Source organism: Solanum stenotomum, chromosome 11, assembly GCF_019186545.1.
Source record: "Solanum stenotomum isolate F172 chromosome 11, ASM1918654v1, whole genome shotgun sequence".
Classification (NCBI taxonomy): domain Eukaryota; kingdom Viridiplantae; phylum Streptophyta; class Magnoliopsida; order Solanales; family Solanaceae; genus Solanum; species Solanum stenotomum.
In genome coordinates, this window is record NC_064292.1 from 38,060,195 (window position 1) to 38,072,536 (window position 12,342).

The window sequence follows — 12,342 nt, forward strand, 5'->3', positions numbered from 1 at the left end:
AGATACACTGGATGTTCTAGTACAATTATAATTATTGTTACAGAATCTATCTTGATATTGTGTTCGGGATTTTCGTTTCAAAATAGCTGAAAGTATCCCCTCCCCCTTTCTATCAAACGTCTAAATCATTTTCCTTCTGAATACTATTTACGTTGGTCAATTTTATATTGTAAATGGGGCATCTTGTGAGATCCATGAACATGTTGCTGATGGTTCATCTGTTTCTTCCTGTGGAGTTACTTTTTTGTTCGTCACTACTTTATTTAACTCCAGCTTGCACTGTTTCAGATTCTTCATTATATTGGTTTGGATCATGTTGGACATCTTGGTGGGCGCAATAGGTGCTGCCATGTTAATTTGCAGTTTGCATTGAGTTTCCGAATAAAAAAAGATGATAATACATTAATAGTACTTTCTTAGGGTGTTTATTACAGTATACTGATGGCCCCCAAACTCGGAGAGATGGATGAAGTGATCAAGACGATCGATCTAAATTTTTTACCTACCAACAATAATGATCAAGGACGGACACTCTTGGTTTGTGCTTCTATCTTTCTCCAAGAGTTGTGTAGCTTAGTTAATAAGCTAGCAATTATCCGTGTTTTTCTGGACGTAGAAGCATTTCCCTGTTATAGATATGAAGTAGTAACAACTAACAAGTGATGAAACCATTGTTGTTGTTAACTATGACATTTGAGTACTTCCCTTTTTCTATTTTACTTCTAAAGATATTTAAATGTAATTTGTACAGAATATAGGCACAAAAAAATCATATGAACAAAGTAATTGGAAAAACTATAATTAAGTGAAATATATAAGTAAAAATACAACCTATAAATTAAGCTCAAAATTGATATAAAATTTTGATTTAAAAGCTACAATGCAGTCAAAGTTTGTACTTTAGGGTTTCTGACTAGGTTTCTTCTATTTGAATTTTTTAATTCCTTTTCTTAATAAGTAACAGATTCATACGTTTCCTCAACAATTGATATATCTTTTTTCTGGTTGTTTATTATTCATTGGCGCTCTCTCCAAAGTAAAGCCCATGCACATTGAGCTCATCCCTTAATATGTTGATGCTTTCTGCCTAAGCGAGGCTAAGCACCACCTTGAGCTTCACATAGCTTTGGGGTTTAAGCACCTCCTAATGACCTTTAACAATATTGACCTACATCTTGATCAAATTTGAAGTATTATTTCTTCTTTTTAATATTTTTAACATCTGGATATGATTCTCAATCCAATATCGGATCCATTCTTTATCTTATCAAAAGGATATTTTTAACATCTAAATATGGTACTATGCCGACACATTACCTAATATTCCTGTTGAATAGTGGAGCAAGTGTTTGTGGCATCACACTCCTCTAGTTTGTGATGATATGTTTTTCTTGAGAAGGTAACATTTGTGTATGTTCATTGAACCAGTGCATGGGTTGCACTAAAACCATATTTACAGCTTGTCAAAAGAGTAACAAAACTGTATCTGAATCTTAACATGAACCTAGGATGTCTATAATGGATTCAATGTCCTCTAAATACATCTGCTTGCACCAGGAGCAAAAAAGCCTGATATAATTTAGTTTGATCTTTTGAAGATCACAACTCTTGCTCTCAAAACATCTAGCATTTCTTTCTTTTCAAACAGTCCACCAAATACAGGCTGGGACAATCCTCCATCTATCTCTATCTGCAGCTCCCACCCCTACTTCTCCCCAACTGTATAATAGATGTGTGATTATGTTAGGCATAGCCCAAGCAAAACCCCTGATCCTAATGAAAATCCTACATAGCTGGGACGTTATTCTGCACTGGAGAAACAAATGATTGACTGTCTTAACCTCTTCCTCACATAAATAGCATCTAGAACACATGGAGAACTTCCTTTTCTTGAGATTTTCATGTGTTAAAACTTCTTCTCTTTCCAGAAGCCAAGTTAAACATGACGCCGTGAAAGGGATTTTAGGTTTTCAAATCTGCTTCCAAGGCCAAAGAGAAGGTTGTTGTTCATCTTGATTTAGTAACTTATATGCAGAGTTTACCTTGAATGTGCCTTTGTTATTTCTGCTCCACCATAATCTATCATGTTCATCATCCCTTATTCCTGTAAAAACTTCCAGCCTTCCAAAAAAATCAGTCACAGTCTCGATTCCCCAATCATTGAAATTCCTTCTAAACTGGAAAATCCATCCATGTTGTATCCAAACCTCAGCTACACTCAGTTGCTTATTCACTACCAAGTCATGCATCTCTGATACTTTTCAAACTAAAATTTCCTAACCATTTATCCTCCCAAATAAAGTCTTAATTTCCTACCCTGATGGTTGTATTGATCTTCAAGAGAGGCCACAAGATTCTGATGGACTTCCACAGGCTTACCCCATATGGTGTAAGGACCTCCTTTGTCATCCACTTGTTCTCCTCTCCATATTTTTCTTGAATTACTTTTCCCCAGTATGGTTGAGGCTCAAAAAAAGTATGTGATGATATCTTTTGATTACTCAACAAACAAATATCTCAATATTCTGACTTTAATAATCCCTTGTCTTGTATATATTGCACACATCTGCAGTTGGTAGTAAGTGACCATGGAATGACTGAAACGGGAAATCATGGGAGGATCATCATTTGAGGAAACCGACTCTTTGACACTTTTTATTGGTCCTACAAATTTTGGAAGTACATCACTCTCACTCCTAATAAAGTCAACCAGGTATGTGACTATGAATTTTATTGTTGCTTAACTTCTAATGGATCATTTCATTGGTGGCGGAATCACTTGCCATTTCTTATTATTTGCATGTGACGGCTCCTCTCTGCAAGAAACAGTTACTTGTGCTAGGCTATGTTGCTCGGACTCTCCAAAATCCTCCAAAAATATACTACTTTTGGTGGATCCAACACAGATCGGTTGACATTTTTGAAGAGTCAGAGCAACATAGGTGCTAGGTGATTAAGGTGCAGCAGTACCTCCACTCTGATTAGTATGCTTTAAAAAGAAATAGAAAAGTTTGCATAAAGTCTGGTAATATAGCTAGTATTTCACCCATGTTCTGCATGGGAGTTAATATAAAACTAGGCAATATTGGCTTTTCAAAATAAAAATTGGAGTAAAAGTGTTGCTAGAATAAGTTTTCTCTGAAGTTCCTTCAAAATAAAACTTGAAATACAATAGTTGTTAAAAGTAAGTTTATAGGTAGTGACATTTTGCCATAGTTATTTAATGAGGTGGTTTTCATTTTATTTTAAAAGGATATCTTTGATAGTAGTTGAGGGTTTCCTTATTTGACACTGTTAAGATTGGTTCAATCGTCAACTTATTTATTTATTTATCAATTATTCATAAATTTGGTGTTTCAGGTGTACCTTGCTTCAACATAGCTCTTTTTTTTGTTGATGTTGATGCTAGAAACTTTCAAATCATTAACAGGTCTGATTTGGTAGTTTATGTTGTTGATTCTGAGCCATATATAATGTTGATAATCGTAAAGAACAAGTGTCAGAATGTGTTACATAGTGATGATGTTTATCTACATAGGAGAACATGTGGGCGTGTGTTTGGATATCCTGTTGCTTTCTGCATCCACAAGTGAGGCATGGGCTTGAGGAATTGAATTCTGCATTTTTCTTCAGAACAACAAATGAGAAAAGTTCCTGCACAGACCACAGTTGTTCAAGTTACCTGTAATTCATCCAATTACTAGTCAAGATTTCTAAATTGTTTCCACTTTACCATACGAGTTCTACACTTATTTAACACTTATTGCATTTTTATTGGCTTATTGATTGAATGGTAAAGTGGGATGGCAGAAATCTCTTATGTTTAATCATATGGGAGTTAAAGGCAACTTAATTTAATTTGATGTTAATGATGTAATCACAGTTTTACATGGGGTGCTTCTCCTATGTTCTTCACAATTTTTGAAGGTTTCAGAGTATCCCAGTTTATACATATGCTTTGTGTTTCCAGGTATCAGTGGTTGTTATCTTGGTTTTTTACTAGAAAAGGGACTAGGCACTGCTATATGCAGTTTCCCACAAAAAATCACTTTTGGAGATTGCCATCCATTTTATATAACACTGGAACTAGAAGGGACATTTTTTGGGGGCTTAATTCAGTCTAAGATTAAGAGTCTTATGCTAATTGTTGTCTCTAATTTTTTATCACTTTTGATCTAGATTCTTGAATCGACTCTATTACTATCATAATTAGTTTTAATCCACTAATTTTATATATTACAATCAATTGGCACTTTATTTGGGGATTTTATTCTTGAATTTCACATATCTTTCAATTTCTTTCTTTAATGTTTATAATTTTGCTACCGCATTATTTTCTTGTTTATTCAAGTAACCCGATTCTTATCACTTTGCTATTTGGTCTGTTGAAGGAAATAAGTATGTTTTTTGAACACGATTACAGATTTGAGTATATTATATTAAGTAGTCCAAAAAATTAACCAAAGCTAGTCTCGTGACAGTTACAAAGACCCAGTGAGACAACTAGAGACTCTACATCTTCTACAAAAATTTCTTTACACTAAACGTAAAACAAAAATATACATTTCATCTTGAGCTCTTTTACAGAGTTGTGTTATTGTTGGAATGTATGCGTCCACCAGTGACAAGGGGACCAGTTCCCTCAGTAGAATAACAGTGCAGGAAGTAAATATCACAATGTAAAACAGGCACATGAATTTTACGTGAAAACCTCCTTACTCAAGGGAGTAAAACCACGACCTATCTCAACAGGACTTTTCAAACTGCTTCCACTAATCTTCTCAAGCAAAAGTAAAAGTCAGTTTACAAAAAGACATTAGCCTGCTAATCTCCACACTAAGCAATACCTCTTATCACTTAGTTGAGCCAGAGCAGATACCACACTGCCCACTATACTAATCCTAACCGATTAATATAGACTTTTCTAAGAGGATACCACACCGCCCACTAAATCAACTAGCTCCTAGATGACTTAGACTTTGACTGAGCAGATACAACACTGCTCACTAAATCGGTTAACTCTAACCGACTTAGACCTTTCCACACAGAAACAAATATCTGAATCCTTTATAGACTAGGAATAGATTTACAATATACGCACGGAAGTATAACTCCTAAGATACACTCTGATGCTTGCAGCTTGATCAGGTCCTTGTTGTGCTTGCCAGAGAATACTTCTTGAAAGTGAGTCTTTGCAAGTGTTCTTGAGAATTTTCAAGTTGCAAAAGCTGACAAAACTCAAACTCAACAAACACGCTTCAACACTCTATCAGGTCCCTTTGTTGAGCATGAGTATTGTTCTTCCTTGAAGATGGCCTTCTTTTAAAACTTATGAATTTTCAGAGAAAATCCAAGCTTTTGTTTGCCAAGTCTTAAGTTTATGTTTTGTTGGAAGAGACTCTATCAAAATGAACATAAACTCCTTGGGACCGCCCATTGGCTGAGAGCCTGGCTCTGTAGAAGGACGTGCACCTACCACATCAGAAGTGGCAGCTTTTTCAGACAACTGTCTTGTCGTCCTTTCACATCGCAGTCTTGCAGGGACCAGGTCCCTTTCAAACTTCTCCTAGTTAGTTCTTGAGAATACGTGTTGGCTCTCTCCTTTTGAATGAATGAATTAGTTTGTTGTTTTTCCTTGGATATATTTAAACACGAAAAGTTATTATCCAATGAACAAGCAACCTCGTCGCTTCTGATTGGTGGAGTACTCTACAGCTTCACCTACCTTCTGAGGCAGACAGTTTTCCAGCTGTACAACACTTTGACCACTGGACGAGTATTCATACTCTGCAGAGGACTAGGTCCCTGCACTTGTGAGGAGATCATCAAAACATCAAGGAACATAAGAATTTATCAATTTCCTCCTTTTTGATGATGACAAACAACTTGCATAACTCCTCATGTGAGTGAACAAACATTCATTCAATAACTGGTGTTCCCCCTTAATTAATGTCCCTGCCCTTGTGAGGAGATCATCAAAACATCTAGGAACATAAACACTTATCAATTTTCCCTTTTTTTATGATGACAAACAACCTACATAACTCCTCACGTGAGTGAACAAACATTCATTCAAATACATAACAAATTCCCCCTTTGTTAGTGCACCAGTAACAACCACAGTTTCCCCTTAGTTCAATGCCCCTAACAACCACAGTTCCCCCTTAGTTTAGTGCCCTTATTCCACAACCAACTTTACAACAAAACTTCCCCCTTGTGACATCATTGAAAAGGTGAAGCAGTAAACATATTCAAGTTAAATGCAAGGCAATAAAGAATTTAGGGCCTTGGGCCAAACAGAACATGTGTATGTAATCATAAAGAGAATATTAAGCCACACATGAATAGGGGAGAAACATAAATAGCATTAGATCACAAATATTGACCACTGTAGTCAGTCAAAACAAACACAAAGCCACAAGAGTTTTAATCAGGATTGAAGAACAAAGAAGGAAACTAGGGAAACAAGACACTTTTAGGACGGAGGGGGAAGGGGATTGAGGGTGCACATAAATAGAGACAGACGCTCATTTGCTTCCTCATGAGCCTTGATAAGCTGCATGTTGAGAGCCTTAACTTCCTCACTGGGTGAGGCATTTGTCTTCAACAGCCTTTCATTTTCATCCCTCAACTTTTGCAACACCTGCTCATTTCCATCACTGGTACCAGGTCCCCTCGAAATCGCCTTCTGTAATTCAGACCTCAGTGAGGCGATTTCAATCTCCTTGTTATTCGGAATCTCAGTAAGATCAGTCACTTCCCGTTTAAGAGCAGCCTGCTGCTCTAGAACATCTGCCACTTGATATCCGGCCCTAGCTTTTCCTTTAACACACTTACATTCCAACACAATAGAAGGGAGGTTAATCTCTTCAAGTTCATCAAGCTTCTCCATGAGAAAAAGATCAGCAACAGATACCACTGTTCTCTTTTCACTTCAGGGAACTAACAACTTGTTGATGAACTCATCTTCGGTAACCCTGCATTCTTGACATCTCCACGTTTTGTGGCAAGTTTTGTGAAGTCACTGCATGGTTTACAACCTTCTATCGTTCGGATTCCTTCCACAGGACCTTTAAAATGATCCCCAATATTTCTTCATCCAGACATGTTTCAACATTCCTGACAGTAGTCGCGATTCCACCAATTTCCAGAAGTTCCATTTTGTAGAAAAATTCACGCACCTCAGGTTCGTGCAAGTATGGAACTGGTGGTTCAAAGAGATGGTTCCAACCTTGAATGGAGACAACATAAAAAAAATTGACATGCCGAATTTGGTTAGGATGTCAGGGTCAAAGACTCTGCCATTCGAAACCTTTTGGTTCTCCATTGCCGTTATCCGCTCCTCCCTTGTCATTTCTTTTTCTTCACTTTGTTTTTGCACCCTAGGACCTGGTCCCTTTATGAGTTTTAATTTTCAGCCACCTGTTTTCTAACTTTCTCCCTTTTCACAGGAGATTTCTTTGCAGCCTTCTGGAGTAGAAAAAGAGAAGTTGAATGAACTAGAGTTTTCAACTTCTTGGGAGATAGGGATCTTTGAAGAAGAATTAGAGTTAGGCATTTTGAGAAAGAGAGAGAATCTTTGGAAAGGGGATTAGTGAATTTCAACAAGAATTGTTTGATGAGATTTTGTAATTTGATTCACTAAGAGAAGTAGTATATAAAACCAAAAAGACATCGGGTCCCCAACAGTAGCAACCTTTGTTTTAAAAGTAAAAAGATGTCTGAAACTGACCGATGAATGGGCGAGGGACACGTGGTAGTGGTGTTGACATACAGACAGTGTAGCATAAGTGATACTAACCTCAGGAGGACCAGGTCCCCTTTTCAGTTTGAACCCTATCTGTATGATTTAATCTTCCCTTCAACTAGACACACTATGAATGTATACCTGTATTAAGGTACCAGAAGTGAATTCTTAAGTGACAAGCATTAAAACAAGTATAAGTACCTGCCCTTCGTAACATAATCAAAATAGAAGATTTTTGTGCAAACTTGTCAAGGAATCATGTAATCTTGTGCATCCCCAGCCTCATCCTGTTTTTAATGAAACATTATTTACTCAATATGACTTTGTAAAGATATCAATCAGCTGGTCTTCAGTCTTATATAACTTCATCACCACATTTTGCTTCTCAACATTGTCCTTCAGGAAATCAGTGATGATCCAAGAAAATGTTCCATGACTGATATACTCTTTCGATCTACAAGAAAGCCTGCATAGTCAGCATCTGCAAAACCAATTAGATCAATTGAGTCACCCGTTAGGTAGAAGAGGACTAGGTCCTGAGTTCCCTTCAAGTATCTCAAGATACATTTAGCTGCCTTTAGATGAGATTCCTTTGGTGCTGCTTGAAATCTTGCACACATCCCTACACTGAACACTATGTTTGGCCTGCTTGCAGTGAGGTACAGAAATGACCCTATTATTCCCCTATACACAGTCTGATTTACCGCAACTCCATCTTCATCTAAGTCAAGCTTCACACTTGTGCTCATAGGAGTGTCAAGAACTTTTGCCTCAATTAGATTGACCTTTCAAAGCAGTTCCTTGATGTATTTCTCTTGACATATAGAGGTACCCTGAACGGATTGTTTGATTTGCTGGCCTAGGAAGAAAGTGAGTTTTTCCCGTCATGCTCATTTCAAACTCACTGCTAATCAGATCAACAAATTCCTTGCAAAGTAAGTATGTAGTGACTCCAAAAATGATATCATCCACATAAACCTTTTCAGCAACTTCTCTGAGCTGGTACCAGGTCCCTGTCTTTGCAGAACTTCTTGATCACATCAAGTACTTTTAAGCCTTTTGAGCAGCTCATTGTACTTTTGTGGACAACTGAAGGTACCTTTAGATTTTTGTTGAATCTATAGCTCTAAGAAGAAATCTTCCATCGTGCTCATTATGAACTCACTACCCATGAATACCGCAAACTCTTCACACAACAACTCAGAAGGTTGCTCTAAAGATGACATCATCGATATACACTTGAAGGAGCAACAATTCATTTCCTTGTGATTTCAAAATGAGGGTTTTGTCAATTTTACCTCTTTTGAAACCATTGTTGAAAGGAGCTTGGACAACCTATCAGCTTGTTTGGGGAACCGAGTGTCATACTTTGCTTCTTTCAAACTGAGCTTGATCAACTTCTTCATTCTCACCTTCAGAGTTCACATTATTAGTTTGAACTGCATCATTTATTCAGCACTTTCTACAGGACTGGGTCCCTCATCAGGTTCATCATCTGCATCAACTTCCTTGAGATTATTGCACTCATGAAGAGGATGTTCTTCAGCAAGCTCACTATTAAAACCGTCTCTCTGAATCTGAAGCAACCCTTCTATTTTAGAATCTACATCTCAACTCTTCCAGACTCATAAACAAAATCACATGACCACCTTTTTATACACCCGATAAGCCTTGCTGGAGGAAAAATATACTGTAACTATTCTTTCATCAATATTGAGACCAAACTTCTCAATATTATCCTTTTGGTCACACATCATGTAGTATTTACCACTTCAGCCGGAAGTTTTTTTTTTTTGGAAGTTTAAAAGCCTGCTTATTCCACCTGAAGGATGTTCTGATCTACTTCTCTTTAATACCAGTGTCACAACCTTTGTCGTCTGCAAATTTCATTTTGTGCAGACTGGGGACCAGGTCCCTTGACACAAGTTTGTGCAATAGATAAACATTCACAAGAGCACGTCTCTCATATCCTACCTCAGCATTCTCACTTTGAGCACTAAGGCAAGTGAGACTGTCACAACGAGTAGTTATCAGATCAGCAATCTACAAGTTCTTGCAACTCTTTTCTATTAAGATCATCACCCAAGAAAGCAAGTTTGTGACCACACGTTCTTTCTGATAAGAACTTAACTTTATTTCATTCATCACAAATCTATGAAACACTTGAAAGATTGTACTTTAACCATTGACATAGTACACATCCTCAATAGTGTGTTCCATAGATTTCCCAAACATGTTTGCCCCCAAAGAATATACCCTTTCTTGCCATCGCCAAATGAGACACCTCCACCTTGAAGTGCCCCGAGAGAGAGGAAGTTTTGTAATTTTCACAGTCATGTGTTTTGAGCATCCACTTATTCATAAACCACACTAACTAATGCTACCTCCTCTCACTTGCATAGCAAATCACTTGTTAGCCTTGGGAACCCATTTGAGACGGAGTTCCCAGTAAGCAGATAACAGAGTGATAAGAAAATCGTTTGTCCAGTAAGGCACACTGGCTTTCTTCAACTTGAGTCCATAAGTAGGAACATGTCCCTTCTTCAGTCTATTCCACTGTTTGGAATAGTTTGACGAACTTCTTCCATACGTTTTCAACATAGGACAATCTCTCTTAAGATGTCCATCTCGACCACAATGCACACACAACAGATCAACAACATCAGAAACAGATTTTATGGGAGGATTGTATGAGGGATCTATCTTTTCACAACCCATCCCTCTTCGTACTGTTGTTGCGTTGACCAATCAGATTTGTAAGAATCTTACAGGAATTGGTCCATTTGAGAGATTTTTCCAGTTCCTCTTTTACACAGACCAGGTCCCTATCCAGCACAAGATTTCTCTCCAGAGCCAATTTCATCTTCATTTTAGCAGTGTGCAACTTATTTTCAAGCTCTAACTGCATGTTGTTGGCCTCGTTCTTTCCTTTAAAAACTGTAGTAGTCGCCTCTTTTATCTTTTCCTTCAGTTCAAGATTTTCAGCTTCTAGAACGACCATTTGACTTTCAATATCATATATTTGGGCAACTAAAGCAATTTTTCCATCTTGAGAGATGTCTAGGCTATTATTCACGAGATCTTTCTTAGTTGTCAGCTCACTTATCAAATCAAGTAATACAACAACTAGCTTTCTCAATTTACTAGAAGAAAAGGTATTCAAGTTTTGCTTGAAATCTGATAGAGTTACCTTTTCATCACCATCTTTCTCATCTGACTCTTCCATGAAAGCATCATCTGAGTGTTCAGAAGCATCTGAATCACTTGAGGAATTTTCCCGTGCTGCCAAATCCTTCTTCACCGCCTGGAAAAATGCTTCTCTTCTGCTTATCTTGGGACGGACCTGGTCCCCCTCTTTGTCTTTTACTTCCTTATGGTCAGCTTTATGCATAAGGAAAACTCTCTCTCAATCAACATCATCAGTCAGATCTGCCCTCATGTGTTCACCCTTGAGAATGAGACCCTTACTTTTTCTATGCATTTTATGAACTTGAAGATGCTTAAATAGTGCATTTAGAGTCGGCTCTTCAGGATCCATTGTCTCATCAACAAACAAAAATTCATTTGTCCAAGATCTGGAAAGAATTTCCAATATCTTAGAGACTTATTTGCACACCGGGACAGGTTCATCAAGAAACATGAGCTCATTGGTGATGGTAGAGAATCTAGTATGCATTTCATGAATAGATTCACCTTCTTTTATGGTGAAGCTTTCATACTGAGAAGTAAAGAGATCTAACTTAGATTTCTTTGTTTCCTCAGTATCATCATATGTTGTTCTCAACCGATCCCAGATTTCCTTGGTTGATTCACACGATGAGATCAGATCGTATTCATTCATACTGATCCCACACATCAGTAGCTTCCTACCTTTGTGGTTTTTCTGGACTAATCTTCTGTCAAAATCATTATAGTGGTGTCGAGTTTTGGGAATGACTCTTGTGAACTCTTCATCTTTAACCTCTATGGTTAGCACATGAGGACCTTCACAAATAATGTTCCATACCTCAATGTCCTCATCCATTAGATAGTCTTTCATTCGAATCCTCCAATGTCTATAGAACTAACCATAAAAAAGAGGAGGCCTTGCAAGGGACTGACTTCTCTGCCTGTTTAGTGGTGCAATCATTCCTTCATGATCTTTTTTTTTTCGTGGTGTTAACCAGATAGAAAAGTCATGCTCTGATACCAATTGTTGGAATGTATGCGTCCACCAGTGACGAGGGACCAGGTCCCTCAGCAGAATAACAATGCAGAAAGTAAATATCACAATGTAAAACAGGCACACAAATTTTACGTAGAAACCTTCTTGCTCAAGGGAGTAAATCCACGACCTGTCTCAACAGGACTTTTCAAACTGCTTCCATTAATCTTCTCAAGCTAAAGTAAAAGCCAGTTTACAGAAAGAGATTAGCCTACTAATCACCACACTAAGCAATACATCTTATCACTTAGTTGAGCCAGAGCAGATACCACACTGCCCACTATACTAATCCTAACCGATTAATATATACTTTGCTAAGCGGACACCACACCGCCCACTAAATCAACTAGCTCCTAGATGACTTAGACTTTGACTGAGCAGATACAACACT

At 37.6% G+C, this 12,342-nt stretch overlaps 1 long non-coding RNA gene across 1 annotated transcript; it reads left to right on the forward strand.

Annotated features, from left to right (window-relative positions):
- Nucleotides 1-283: 283 nt before the first annotated feature.
- On the forward strand, nucleotides 284-2,690 carry LOC125845004 (uncharacterized). The gene is made up of 3 exons (XR_007444211.1): nucleotides 284-341; nucleotides 435-537; nucleotides 2,573-2,690. It is a non-coding gene; the product is annotated as an uncharacterized LOC125845004 (long non-coding RNA).
- The last annotated feature ends 9,652 nt before the right edge of the window (nucleotides 2,691-12,342 follow it).